This window comes from Patiria miniata, unplaced genomic scaffold, assembly GCF_015706575.1.
Source record: "Patiria miniata isolate m_02_andy unplaced genomic scaffold, ASM1570657v1 HiC_scaffold_9, whole genome shotgun sequence".
NCBI classification, from domain to species: domain Eukaryota; kingdom Metazoa; phylum Echinodermata; class Asteroidea; order Valvatida; family Asterinidae; genus Patiria; species Patiria miniata.
The window spans coordinates 7,835,863-7,851,173 of NW_024037076.1; the positions used below are offsets into that span (position 1 = coordinate 7,835,863).

The window sequence follows — 15,311 nt, forward strand, 5'->3', positions numbered from 1 at the left end:
ACACCGGGTCGAGTTAGTCTGGCGTCCGACTCGCCACTCGGCGGGTACTCACGCTGGATCAGGGCCTCGCAGAGCGTAAACCAACCTGGTGAGATGGCCAGCAAAGCGTTCGTCACGTTTGATGACTCGGAGTTGGACTTTTTCAGTGTTTCGGGGAGCCAGCGAGGCCCACATGCTACATCCCATGGAGAATCGCGCCGCACTGTGCACCACGGCGCAACAGACGCTCTGTTCCACTCGGAACACTGCCGAGTTGCGCCTGTTGATAAAGCGGGGCTGGCCGGGCTTGATCGTCCGGAGACACCCCGCATCAACACACGTGCCAGGGCCCACGATGGGAACAGCCCCGTAACACACACACCATACAACGGACGCATGTTTTTCTCCGGAACAGCTCCGTTTTACAAACACCAATTCACCGGGTGCACGTTCCCCCCGGAACTGCCCCGTAACACACACATTCATACAACGGACGCATCCCTTGGGGAATCGCGCCGCACTGTGCACCACGGCGCAACAGACGCTCTGTTCCACTCGGAACACTGCCGAGTTGCGCCTGTTGATAAAGCGGGGCTGGCCGGGCTTGATCGTCCGGAGACGCCCCGCATCAACACACGTGCCAGGGCCAGCGATGGGAACAGCCCCGTAACACACACATTCATACAACGGACGCATGTTTCATCCGGAACGGCTCCGTTCCACGGACACCAATACACCGGGCACGGTTTCCCTCCGAAACGGCCCCGTTCCGCGCATGTACAAGCGCCGGATGCGTGTTCCCCGGTAGAGTTGCTCCGCACGGGATTCAATGGAGCGGAGCTGGCGAAGTTGCTCCGCACGGGAATCAATGGAGCAGAGCCGGCGAAGTTGCTCCGCACGGGAATCAATGGAGCGGAGCCGGTAGAGTTGCTCCGCACGGGATTCAATGGAGCGGAGCTGGCGAAGTTGCTCCGCACGGGAATCAATGGAGCGGAGCCGGCGAGTTGCTCCGCACGGGAATCAATGGAGCGGAGTCGGTAGAGTTGCTCCGCACGGGATTCAATGGAGCGGAGCCGATAGAGTTGCTCCGCACGGGACTCAATGGAGCGGAGCCGATGGAGTTTCTCCGCACAGGAGTCAATGGAGAGGAGACCCCGGGGTGGGCCCAGAGGAGACCCCAGAGGTGACCCTGGAGGAGACCACAGAGGAGACCAGGAGACCCAAGCGGATACCCCAGCGGAGGCGCCGCCTTGTTCGGGGACGAACAAGGGTCCTCGGAGGGGGCTGTGTAACGGCGGTGCCGGGCCGCTGGCAGAGGGCGCCAGCACGGACCCACGGTGCAACCTAGCGTTGGGACCCCTGCTGCTGGGCCAGGGAGACCCGTTGCCAGACTGCGCCGACTCAGTAGTGTGACTTTTGTATAGCGTTCCTTTTTGTTGTGAGTTGTATAAAGAGAGAGCCTCGTGTAAAGAAAGTGGAAAGAATAAATGGCCGGAGAGCCCCGAAGCCCTGAAGAATAGAGTCTGTGGTTTCCTTCGTCTGGCGTGTGAGAACCCGAGATTCGTTCGACGTTACAATATTTACACCAAAACAAAATCACCTTCCGAAAAGTGATAGTTCCCAAGCCTGCATGTGAGCCATTTCACAAGTGGCATCCTTCCACTTTCTCAGGCAAATAAGACCCATTTTTCAACCGTAATTTTATCAATTCTGCCCTAAGATGCAGATTGAAGTCCCCCAAACCAGGGAGTTGATCATTGGGTCTATTCACACAATTCCACCGTTATTATAGCCAAACGGTCTCCATTTTCTAAATAAATTGTGTGTGTGTGTGTGTGTGGGGGGGGGGGGGGGTTTGTCTAGCCCCCCCCCCAAAAAAAATCCGTAACAAAATATAGCATTAGCAAAAAGAAGGATTGTGATGTAGATGCGAACGTTCTCCCCCTAAAGAAATAGCCGTGACACAAGGGTGCATTTGTAGTCAATATAGTGTGCCTGATTTTAGGATTTTATTGGCGCACCCCATTGAAAATATGGCACGAGCGCCCCCCCCCCTATTGATTTTCGGAGGCCTAAGTGTCCGGAGAAAATACGCCTCCCAGAAAAAAATTCTGGATCCACCCTGCTAGCCCCCCCTCCCCCCAAAAAAATATTGGTTCTAGAACCGCGCCTGGGGTTACCTTTTATGCTAATGAGCTCGCGTAAAAATTCTCAATTTAATTAGTGTACTGCACCCATAGACACTACCTTTCACCCAACCTCGTCCCCAGTGCTTACTTTATTTCCAACCTAGTTTCCAATAGTGAACCCTGGATAGGAAACTTTCTTCCTGCATCCTGATTCGATACGGCAATTGGCTAGTAATGGGTTTTTGTCGTGTACCTGGTGTTGTTATTCACAACGTGCAGTACGTGTTCTCACGATTATTCGTCCACGCCTTCTCGAAAATACTCATTTCCTTCCCAATTTGTTCATGTTAATATGAAATGTGATACTACATGTTGTCTCGGTAAGATCGTAACAATTTAATTAAATAAATCGTGTTTTTCGTAACTCACGCCATGCTCGCGCGCGCGCTGCGACGAATTGACTCTGCTTTTACCCCAGACACCGCATACAAAAACAAACGCAAATGTATCGCACAAGCAGGCACCAGACTATTCCTCATTTGCATACGTGTTCAAAAATCTTGCACATGCAAATGATCCAATACCAGGGTGAGAGAGAGCAGGTAGTGATGGGCGCGTACTGCTCGACACCCTGGGGTCGAGGTTGCCTTTCACCGTACCGTATAACCATGGAGCTAGGAACACGGTATATACCTAATTGCCCTTCAAGTAATACATTGAATAAACTAAAAACATTCCTATAATTCTCGAATGCCTGATTCATTATTTGGCCGTTATTGAAATGTTGTTTTTTGTCGAGTCTACTTATTTATCTGTTACATATTTAACTATTGTTAATATTTCTAAATTCTATCATTCGTCAGCGACACCACGAAGTACTGACACTCAAGTGGACTTGAGTTCGCACCACGCGCGAAATTTCGTTGTCACGAAGTAACACTCATCAAGTACACTGTGTGCAAACTTTGTGAAAACGAAAATCGTTCGCGCCACAAGCTTCGGCCTTATGATGCCTCCATGGAGTGGAAATAAATATTTATTGAATCGGAATATCTCAAACGCCTTGGAAAGTTGTCGACGTACTAGTGGGACTCCACCCTGACACTGCCTGGATCATGGAAGAGACCAGGGGCCGACCTCCCCATGGGTGCGCCAGCTATAGCAGTTGACCACAAGACACGAGCACACTGATGAGCCTATCAGGAGAATGATGATGACGTATAAAAACTGTAGTGTGTTACTTTCCGAGTGAAAGGTGGAAAAATCACTCGGGTGGGAGCCGTGAGACTCGAACCAACCGTCCTCCTGGGGAAAAAAGGGGCAAGACTTTTTTTTTAAAAGGGCACTTGTTCAGAAAAAAAGGCACTTGTTAAAAAAAAGGGCACGCTTTACAAAATATTGGGGGGTGCGCTGGTGAAAAATGGAAAAGGGCAGTCTTTAGAAAATATTATATCGAGTTTGCAGGATCGTTGGCTGGTTCGAATATTTAGCAGCGATTACCGCAATTCAACAAATAATAAGACTGAGTTTTGTGTTAGAATATTTAATTTCCAGCGATAAAAAACTCGCCGCTTTCGCTCGTACCTTGCAAGGCGGGGTGTTAAGCTCGTATGAGAACCATAGACATAATATGACGGGAACAAGGTGATAGCCTTGGTAAAGGCTAGGAAAAATCCGGAACTAGGAAAACGACTGTACATCTATAGTGATTGAATTGATTAACCGAGAAAGTCCGTCATGTAAGGATGTAAAGTTGAATGAAAATAATGATAATCCAACATTGTTCAGAGGCAAAAGAATAATCAATCCCAGACCAAAAGATTCTGACTATTCCTGATGAATCTAAGGTCTGGTCAACCTCGTCCCCAGGGTGTCGAGCAGTACGCGCCCATTTTGGAAACAACGTTGGAAATAAAGTAAGCACCGGGGACGAGGTTGAGGTCTGGTAGCCTCCGGTAATACATTGCATTACAATTTACGTCACGTGACTAAAACGGGAGGAATTCCTCCTTTTTCCGAAAATTTCCGAAGTTTGCCGAAGTCGTTTCGTCGACAATCGGATTGCGCCCGAGTATTTCCGAGTATATACTATAGGTTTAATTAACTGCTTATTGCTTATTAATTTTTAATGAGTTGATAATTAATATTCATTGCTTTCATTTAGAAAACTTGAAATTCAACGAAGATTTTGTGCATCAAATATACTCGGATCGTATGGGCGAACTTTTTGCTGCGTCATGTACAATTTTGAATTTGACGACCGTTACCGAGATTTTCCAAAACTCGGTCTTCATTCGGCTCCGCCTGCTAACAGTGCTATTTGGGTGCCTAATTTTGAAGATTCCAGATCAACATTAGTCAATGTTATCTTACAGAAACATCAAACTGTATTATCATAATTGTATGATATTGCTAAGCAAGTGATTTATTTAAAAATGTGATCAGAACATTAAAAGCAATAAAGCGAAATCGGAAACAAAGCCAAGCTTTGAAAAAGGGCCATCAATGTCGTCATGTTTATTTTTAGCCACGGAGGCTGCCTGACCTGAACCTCGTCCCTAGTGCTTACTTTATTTCCAACCGTGTTTCCAATAGTAAACCCTGGATAGTAAACTTTCTTCCTGTATCCTGATTCGATATTGCAATTGGCTAGTAATGGATTTTTATCGTGTACTTGGTGTTGTTATTCACAACGTGCAGTACGTGTTTTCACGATCATTCGTCCACATTCCTTCCCTTTTCCAATTTGTTCATATTAATATGAAATGTGATACTACATGTTGTCTCGATAAGATCGTAACAGTTTAATTAAATAAATCGCGTTTTCGTAACTCACGCTGTGCTCGCGCTGCGACGAATTGACACTGTTTTTACCCCAGACACCGCATACAAAAACGAACGATAATGTAACGCACATGCAGGCACCATACTATTCCTCATTTGCATACGTGTTCAAAAATCTTGCACATGCAAATGATCCAATACCAGGGTGAGAGAGCAGGCAGTGATGGGCGCGTATTGCTCAACACCCTGGGTCGAGGTTGCCTTTCACCGTACCGTATAACCATGGAGCTAATATTTTGGTCTGGGAACCAGACTAATATCCGTGTTGCCCTCAACAAGTACATGTAAGTCCAAAGACCGCGAACGTCACGTTACAATAGTGTAAAGTACGCAGATTCGTTGATGGAAGAATATCATGTACTTCAATCTATTCATGATACCAATATATTTTTTGAAATTTTATTTTCTAATTCTTTTATGTGGAATTTCCATCAGAGACATAGAAATTTGGTGTGTGACCAGGGGCGTAATTGGGGTGAAACGTCTGGAGGGGCACCTGGGGGCATGTTTTCAAGGGGGCACTGAAAGTAAATGAACTGCGGCTTGCCTTTTTCGTTTTTGGACTGATGCATGATAAAGGCCTATACCTGCATGTATATCAAGGGCGGATCGGGGGGGGGGGGGGGGGCGAGGGGGGCAAAAATGTGGTTCCCAAAAAGTGGGGTGGGGTTACGGGGTATACGGCGTGGGGTTCGGGGCCCGCTCATGCAAGGGCCCCGAATTCTTTTGGGATTCTAGATGCTCTGTGGTGCGATGTGAGGTAATTTCTGACCAATTTTACCAATTTGTTTTGGTGGAAAAGATTATGGTGGTGTACGCAGTGCCTGCCTTTATTGAGACTTCACTAAAAAAAAGTGTTTTTTTCGGGGGGGGGGGGCTTGATGTATATGGACGTAAATGCTATAGCTGTTATACGTTTTGAAACACAAACCACAGGGAGTTGAGCTCCCGTTGTTAACAAATCTTACCAATAAAAATTACAATTGGATTTTCTTCTTGTGCTTTCCGGAAAAGTTTTTGAAGACTCAGAAGAGTCTGTTTGGCGTTAGGGACTCTGCTATTTTGAACGTACGGATACAACATAGTTTGCACTCCAGTGTTAATTACGTCGAATTCCCGATGAGTATATGCGCTGGAGTTATATTTGTCGGGCCTATGACTGAAAGAATTTGTCACAAAGGCATACTTGGAGCAGGATAATAAATGAAATTATGAACAGCTACAAAAATCAGCTTATACTACAAAATCATGGGTGATCAAAGTCATGCACTCAACACATTCAATCGTTCTGGCATCAGGTTGCGTGTGCCACGAGCACGAAGCGAGCACGCTTCCGTCAGTCATTTGTACCAAACTCCATCCACATGTTCAACCAACTTGTCAAGAGATAACACAACCCTTGGTTATAAACATTTCTCCATACCCTTTGTAACTGCTATCTTATAAAGCCGCATGCAGTCAGTCATAGAATTAGAATTATTTCGTGTATATTGTTATGGTTATAGTATAGTATAGTATAATATATAGATTAAATGATAATGGTATTAATTCACTTCTATTGGTTACTCATATTGTTAATTAAGTTTTTGTTAGTCATATTAAGTTCAAATAAGTGTTTTTTTGATATATTTAGAAATGGACATCATTGCAAATGTGTTAGTATCTGTATGTACTCTCTCTCTGTTTTCAATTTGTACTGCTGGTGGAAAGCAAATTTCCGCATGCTTATTGTGGACAATAAATTATCATATCATATCATCATATCATATGTAAACTTATGTAAAGAACGTACTCACGGGAAGAAATTTCTTGCGAATACCCGCTCCGAGGCATTATATTCACTCATGCACTGTCAAGTTCAAATCTTACAACATATCACTGCATTTCTAACGGCGAAATCGATGTGTGTTCTTGATTCACAGTGCAAGCATCTGGCTGCAGCTGTTCAAGACCGCAGTTAGACAATGTGCGCAAATGCTATCCGAAAACTTCCCATGGAAATACACACGTTCCATACCGGATGTGATTTATGTTTAATTGCGGACCATGTGGACAAAACTTTGAGCGTCGCATAATGCAATCCAACCGTTCGTGATTCGAAGCGGAGCCTGAGTAAGTGACGGGAATTGTAAATTTTCAACACAAATAAGTTTTACAGAATTTCCTACATTATTACGCTTCTCAAAAAAACCCAGACCTCTCTAAACTGGAATAAAAGAGTGATGAATCAGTCTTAACGGCCGTTTCGAACCTTGCAGAGGCATGACCGTGATGACGCGCAGGTCACAGGTCTCGCAAAATCCAACCAATCTGAGCGTGAATTCATCAGACCACGGTCCTGTTTGCAGGGCGGGGTTACGAGCGAAGCACTGGATCGACATGATTTTTTATACAACGATGTGTAATCATTGCGGACGTAGTTTGGCAAACAGTTTTGGCATGACAAAAGTGAGCATCCAGGCCGTAAACGTACATGTACGTAATAATTGCCAACACATAAAGGTTCGAACACATAACACCAATATTACGTCAACTGCACTGGTTACTGGTTTCAGCATTAATTTTAAAATCATTTTTATTAACATTCAAAGGTATTCACGGTTTTTCTCCAAGAAATATATCTTGCAGGATCTCGTTACTGGTACATCTCCGGTCCAGCGAGCAACGGACCCTTTTTGGATTATCCTATGAGCGGCAAAATTTTGCCCATCGGTGACAGGGTCTTTTGAATTGGCAGCCCCTAAGCTATTGCAATGCTTTGCCATGGCTGCTACGTAGTGAACATAAACTTGTCTCTTTTAAATGTAAAAAACCTTTCTTTTTAATGTAGCATTTGTAAATGAATGCATTTTAAAAGGGTTTTACTAATGCGTTTTAGTTCATATTTCTAACGTCATCGTGCCGGGTAGCTAGATCATAGTAGGTAATCAACTGAAAATATTATAAGGTTTTGCCCTTCACCGACGTATATACACTGTGTACTCACTGTATACTATATACAGTGTATATACGTCGGTGAAGGGCAAAATTTAAGTTGGTTTACATCACCCCGACGCAATGAATAAATAACATAGGAATGTGTGTGAATTGTTTTGTTTTGCTGGAAGAACGCACACCTTTTGTGTGACTCGTGGACAGAACTTTAAAACGGTGGCTGTGTTTAAAATTCTGTAACTTGAATTGAAAAGTACATAAGTGATTTGAATGATTCTTGTATAAAAGAAACGAAATGAATTGGGCTTTCATTTCCTAGATTTTGAAAGTGCTACATGCAGAAATTCACTAAAACAATAGTCCCGGCATTTGGGTTTCGTGTTTTTTCATAATCCTTTGGACAATGGGACTGTAATTGGCTCAGGTGGCTGGAATGGATATAGTGACATTAGTGGTCTGGCAGCAATCATTGTATTTTGTAGCGGGGCCGATAATCCCTGGGACGATGGGCTGTAATTGGCAGCGCACGTGTGAGGCAACCCTGTATGGCCGAGAATTAGTGGTCATTGTGTTAAAGGGGCACTAGGTCCTGAAATCCCCGAAAATGTTATGTTTTGGATTGTTTACTTAGCCTATTTCAAACATCTGGTTGAAAGGAAACCAACCTATAATGTCTTACCGTTCGCGTAATTTTTTTTCCTAGGAGGGTTAGGGCAATGTCATGAATAATTCAGTTTTTCCTTTGAATCATTGCAAGACTTAGGTTCTCGTTCTATTTTCCCCTTAATTTAAAATTATCTCAGTGATAAATTTGGAGAAGAAAAATAGCTGATGAAAATGAGCAGCGACGACGTGGATTCGAACCAGGGATCTTTGTATCCATAGCTCATCTCGACGCTATCCACTAGGCTACTGTGTGGTAGCTCGACGACAACCGTTCTTTAAAATGCTTTAATGTATTGTAACTAGTTGAGTAACTAACAACAATGCTGTTGATGTCATTGTCCGTTCAAATGGATAAACATGAATTATTCATGACATTGCCCCTAACCCTCCTAGGAATAAAAATTACGCTTACCGTTCCCGAGAAAAGACGAAAAAACCAGCTTGTTTTACATCGGACATGACGGAGTACGAACAGTGGCGTCACCAGACTTTTCAGTCGGGGGGGGGGGGGCACCAGCATTTGATGGGGGGGGGGCACTTAGGTGGATACGGATCGCCGTCCTGGGGGAGGGGTCTAAGGGGAGGGGGTGCCCCCCTCCCCTTTGGAAAATTTTCGCATACGGAGGATGGGCTAGATGCAAAATGGTGCCACATTTGATGCTAAATTCGATCTGAAGATATCTTTGCTATTTAACCAACTCAGATGATGGGAGTTGAATATAACAAAATATATATATATTTTTTTACCAACCCAAATCTCAGATGGGGGGGGGGGGGGGGCACTCGGGGGGCACTAGGTTTTCCAGGGGGGGGGGGGGGGGCCCCCCCCCCCCCCCCCCCCCCCCCTTGGCGACGCCACTGAGTACGAATACGTTTTTCGTGTCGTTCTCATGTACGCTATACACGTTGTGTGTCTCGGGAATTAACAGCGCGCGGTGACCAATCACCAATGCAAAAAATTGTGGTTTCTTCAACGTCCGCAAAAGGCGAACACTTGAGTACGAATGAAAGTGGACCTCGCACGCATAATACAGGAATAACACAAAAACGCCCAGTTTTGAAAGGATAGTTGTGTGGATGTTTATATCCTACTTTTAAAAGTTATTTCCGATTATCATCAGCTCGTTCAAAGCGCGTTTTGTAGCCCAATTGGGCTGTTCCAGGATCTAGTGTCCATTTAAACTATTATCTGCTAAAACATTTCCCATCACAAGTAGTAATATAAATATGACACTTTGTTTCAGTTATATCGAAACTTTTTATGCGAAGACACTACAATTTTTTATCCATGTACCGCTTTTTTTGGTAACGTTATAACCATCACAACGGAGTGTGTGTTGTAATACATGTATTTGTATTCTATACTGTACAGTAGACCTAGAGGATGTACTTATGGTAATTACTGTAACAAAACTGGGACTTTGATTTTGTTCGCCTCTGAGGGATCGTTTTTCAAGATGGCTATTTTTGAAAAAAATAGGGGTCATCTTTCTCGAAAAGTCAATGCTCAACCCACCCCAAAAAAATGAACAGAAAATGAAAGATAACATGTTGATTATCATTTTCTGTGCAGCTTATAAAATACCTGTGAGAGTTCTGAGTATTTTTACAAGAATTTTGAAGTATGGGCATTTAGCACTAGTGTCTACGGGAATTTTATTGCAGGGTTGCACCCATAACCACAACTGAGCCATTTCCACAATTTGTGACAGCGCCACCATACCAACCGATGCGCTGTGGGAAAAGTGGCCTGCCACCATTGATCTCCATTACTAATGGAGATCAATGCCTGCCACCATCGATCTCCATTTGGAGATCAACAACCTCGTTCCCCAGTGCTTATTTTATTTCCAACCTTGAGGGAGCAGGTAGTGATGGGCGCGTACTGCTCGACACCCTGGAAGAAATGCAAATACTTGGGATCTTTTCTCGACACTGAGCAAGATATTACCAGGAGGAAAATACTTTCGATGGTATCTTTCAACAAATTCAGGAATGTCTTCAACACTGATGCAATCTCAAACAACACGAAACTCAAAACATTCCGCGCCTTCATAGCATCTGTATTCCTATACAACAGCGAACTATGGACATTGACTAAGTCACTAGAGGAGAACATTGATGCATTTCACAGAAGACTCTTGTGTTCAATCCTTAATATAAAATGGCCCAAGAAGATCACCAATAAAGAACTGTACAGGAGAACCAACGAGATCCCTTGGAGTACTGCCATTACCCGAAGACGTCTTAGGTGGACAGGCCATCTCCTGAGACTACCCGAGGAAGCTCCTGCCAAGCAAGCACTTCTAGAGGAAATCCGCAAGAACAAGCTACCAAGAGGGGGACATTAACGAACCACGTGGCTGAAGAGAGTAAACAAGGACCTGACAACCACGGGGGTCAACATCAAGGATCGATGCACGTGGCACGTGGCATCAGACAGAGAACAGTGGAGAACACTTACAGAGTGCGCGATGTCAGATCCACTTGACGCAAGCGCCTAGATGATGATGATGGTATGCCACGATGATAAATCCGTCTACCAGACTATCCCACATTCGGCTCTGTTCAACATTGCCCGCGTCATGTTGCTGCCGCATGTGTGCTACGTACCATGGCTCCTGCAGTATATACTGCCATAGTGACCGTTTTAGCCGATTTTCGGCTAACTTTGACAGATTGTGTTGTTAATTTGACAGAATGGATTTTTTTGGCAGATTTCTGGCAGAATTCGGCAAAAATGGTTATTTGACCGAAAAAAATAGCAAATTTGAAAAAAAGATAGATTTGTTTCAAAAAGCTTCAACCTTTTCAAACAAATCCTTGCAAAATAGGACAGGTTGCCTTGTCTATGTGCTGAGGTTCACTTGGAATTGGATTTCGTTGTGACGCAACCTCGTTTTGACTGAAATGTACGCAACCTTTATATGATTACATATTGCTTATAATATAGTTTGAACCTTTAAATTAAAGTAATATTACAACATCTGTTTGTGATTTTAAATGTTTATAGTGTATTTCGAGTAATTCATGGGAATTTGGCAGATTTTTGATAAATCTGACAGATTTTTGAAGTGCATTTAGCAGAATTTGGTCATGACCTTACGGTCACCCTGCGTACTGCAAGTACGTACGTAGTGCAGTGGTACAACAACTGAAACTTCTTGTTAATTTATTTTCCAGTAGGCCTAGTACAACAAGCAACAGTAATCTGCATTTGATGTGGCTTCGACTCTCCGACTTTCGCGGTGAACATCGCTAGATTGCCAATTATCAAAGTGCCAACAAAGAGTGCAAAGGTAGGGCCTAATTCTGAAGCTGTTGTGGCAAATGACATGAATTGTATTTGTAAATTGCTACCGGAAATGATTGAGCAGTGGCAAAGCCAAAGAGCAAGAAACATGGGACTTCCTCGGTAGCATAAAATGATACGACAGTAGCTGGAGTTACCCAGCCCTGAGTTTTATCATTGGGTTGTCTAGAAGGGCTGGAGCGAATTTTTCTCGTAACTTGTAGTATTTGCAAAAAAAATTGGAAAATGTTCAATTTTGTCCCCGTTACACACTAATTGCAACTGCAACTCACCCCAAACTTGCCTGGAATAACCATTACACAGGTCCTTGAAGTAAAAAACGATCCACGATGAAGATTCAGCCTACAATTGCAGTGAAAACAGGAGGAATAACCGCTAGCCTGACAACCTTTCAGGCTAGACCCGTGAACGTGGCTTGTAAACTACGCCACGCTGTTGTCTATTTTCGAACCTGGCGAACGTGTCCCTCTGACTCCCTCCGTTTCACACACTGGACGTTATTTTGCCCATGTAATAAGTACTCACATATGAAGCTGTCTTGAATTCTATTTGTACGTCAAAACTTGCATTTGACGAAAATTGAGGAAAATTCTGGCCCCGGTTCATGAAGTCCGTCCGCTACTGCTAGCTGCCATTTTCTCCCAACTGACACATGCGCATTGCGTTTTATTTTCGTATGATTCGACGGCTGTTTACTGTCGCAGCTAAAACAGACATCGTTTTAGACAAGTTTCAAGTCCTTTCCTCTCTCACCGCACCGCACGCGGTCGCACGTGCGCCCGCGTGTACGTGTGTGTGCACACACGTACTGTACACGAGATGAGCCGAGCAGCCAATCGTCTGCGGGTTTTTTTTGTCGGGGTTGCGACATGAAACAGCCGTCAATCTGTCCAAGCGACTCAGACGCGTCTGGGGTTATTTGTCAGGGTCAGGTTAAAATCTAATTTCTACACGTTCGTATGGGTCTTTACTGATGGGCAAATTTCGTCGAAATTACACAGCCTAAACAATCGGACGGGCAAAATTAGATTTCTAGGTGAGTACTCAACACCCATACGGAATTATGTATGTCGGATCGATTTCGCCAGGTTCGAAATGAAACAAGAACGTGGCATTGTATACAACGCCACGTTCACGGGTCTACTTTCAGGCATGGCCAGGACCGCAATTGGTTTGTGCCAAAAAAAAATTGTGTACAATGAATGGCGGTCGATTAACAAGCACAGAGAGAGCGATCGCTGTCAACTACTCGTTTTTGCCGGCTGCGCTGGCTGTTGGCGCATGACGTCACGCGGAAGCGTAACACCCGATGACTGTTTCATGCACTAATATGAGGTTTACCACTCGCATCACAGCTTTGGTACTGGAACCGCAACCAATAGTGCATGAAACAGTCATCGGGTGTTACGCTTCCGCGTGACGTCATGCGCCAACAGCCAGCGCAGCCGGCAAAAACAAGTAGTTGACAGCCATTGATCTCCATATACACAGACTGGATAGGACATCGCGTACGAACGTGCACGAATGCGCGTCCGAACAATGGCGGCGCGTTTACTGTCAGACGGGTAAACGCGCAAACGCGCATTGTGCTTTCACTTTGTTTACTTTGGAAAATGGATTATTGAGTGAAATTTTTCTTACAGAAGGGAGTTCAAGCGAAAACAATCTTTAAAAAAGAATAACTGAACGATGAAGAGTTACCCTCAATCCCTCCAAACAGCTTTTCCACACTTTCTTGATATACACTTTCTTATTATGCATTTTCGAAATTCAAGAACCCCCCCTTTCCTTTTCCCTTATTTTTTTTTTAATCCCTCCTCCTCCCAAAAATGATTGTAAGTAAATTGCCATTTCATTTTTGGCACATTGGTCATGAGAGCACACTGAATTATTCAATCAACGAAACGAATAATTGTATTAATAATATGCTAAAATGACATCATATTTTTTTAACTGAACACGCACACGAGAAATTGTATGGAGATTCATTCAAATGATTGATATATTTATTAAAAAACCTGAACATACACCAATTACAATTTAAAAGGTAAACAAACCTTAATTTAACAAGGTAATCAGTAAAAACTTCTTCCCGTCCCTAGATTGATCAGGGAATGACATCGTTCATCTCTTGTGATATTGTGTGAAAGGAGATGAATCACAAACCAAAATACTACTTTACTAATTTTGTCAAAGAATAATTCAAGCTATGCACGGTCTTGTTTATAATTCAATGTTTAGCTATACTTCTGAAAATAAATATAATTACTTGTAAGTGTAACGTGAATCGTTTTGTGAGCGAATATGACGGTGTATATGGCTATAGCTAGTAATCTTATATAACGGCGTACACAACATAATTTCAAACCGTAAAAGTACTCATTGCTTTCTTCACCATACAAACTGTCAATAATGTGACAGTCATCTTGGGAGCTCATAAAAATACTTGCGTTGAACTCCACAACTTCTTTCCAAAACCAAAAGCAATCAATGTTAACAGTTCCACATCGTAAAAATTGATTAAGTCAAACGCTCAGATGCCTATCACATCGCATGTTCCATTCAGTGGATGATACAGTCGATTCCATCCCTCCGTGAAGTTCTCCATTTTCGTCCGGCTCGGTCCTGCAGCTGGTGGTTTTTGCTATATGGCTTTGTTGAAGTTCTTTGTTTGATATGAAGGTCAATCGGCCAGTTGTGCAGTAAGTTAGCATAAACCATCGCCTCGGTTTCTCTTTATAAAGAAAAATAATAGAAACATTTCGGTAGGCATTAAGCCAAGGTAGCTCTACTGAGTGGAGCGCTGGAACTTCGGTACCCTCCGTACAAGCTTTTACGGAGGGTACCGAAGTTCCAGCGCTCCACTCAGTAGAGCTAAAGCCAAGGCAGACATAATTCAATCAGATTTTGCATATAAAAGTTATAAAGGTTATTCGAATAAACTATTTTAAACAAGTCAACTTTTGTTCATTGCCATTGTCGGTCAGTCATGCACGTTTAGGCCTATGTCTTAAAAAAACATGGACGGCGACCAGCATGACAGGTCTCAGATCGCATGGAATTTGAACAGAATATCTCGCTAGCTACCACACAGGCCTCCATCCCCTCAAACTCAGAGCGACAACACTAACGATATTATAATTTGCTATGTTCATATTCCTCCATGCCATGTTGTATAGGCCTCGTTAAAAAGCAACTTACTTGCGAATAATTGTCCTATTCTTCAACGCTCCTTACTTCCCGACTCCAGCAATCTAATGCTGCGCACACCTTGACTATACTCCTCATCGATTTTGATCAATTTAGATCTCTGTTTCTCTTATTCTTTCAAAAATGACAAAGAAACCGAAGAAAACCCAACTTCATTTTTTAATCCTCCGTCCGAAAGTGTACACAATTCGAATGTGAATTTTGTGTTCTTTACCCTTTTCAAAAAACGCGCGCGC

At 43.6% G+C, this 15,311-nt stretch overlaps 1 protein-coding gene across 2 annotated transcripts in view; it reads left to right on the top strand.

Annotated features, from left to right (window-relative positions):
* Nucleotides 1-11,648: 11,648 nt before the first annotated feature.
* LOC119720237 (TBC1 domain family member 2B-like) overlaps nucleotides 11,649-15,311 on the top strand; it is a 56,347-nt gene continuing 52,684 nt past the window's right edge. For both annotated transcript variants that reach the window (XM_038189856.1, XM_038189857.1), the window contains exon 1: nucleotides 11,649-11,851. The gene's annotated coding sequence lies outside the window, so the exon portion shown is untranslated. The remainder of the gene's footprint in view (nucleotides 11,852-15,311) is intronic.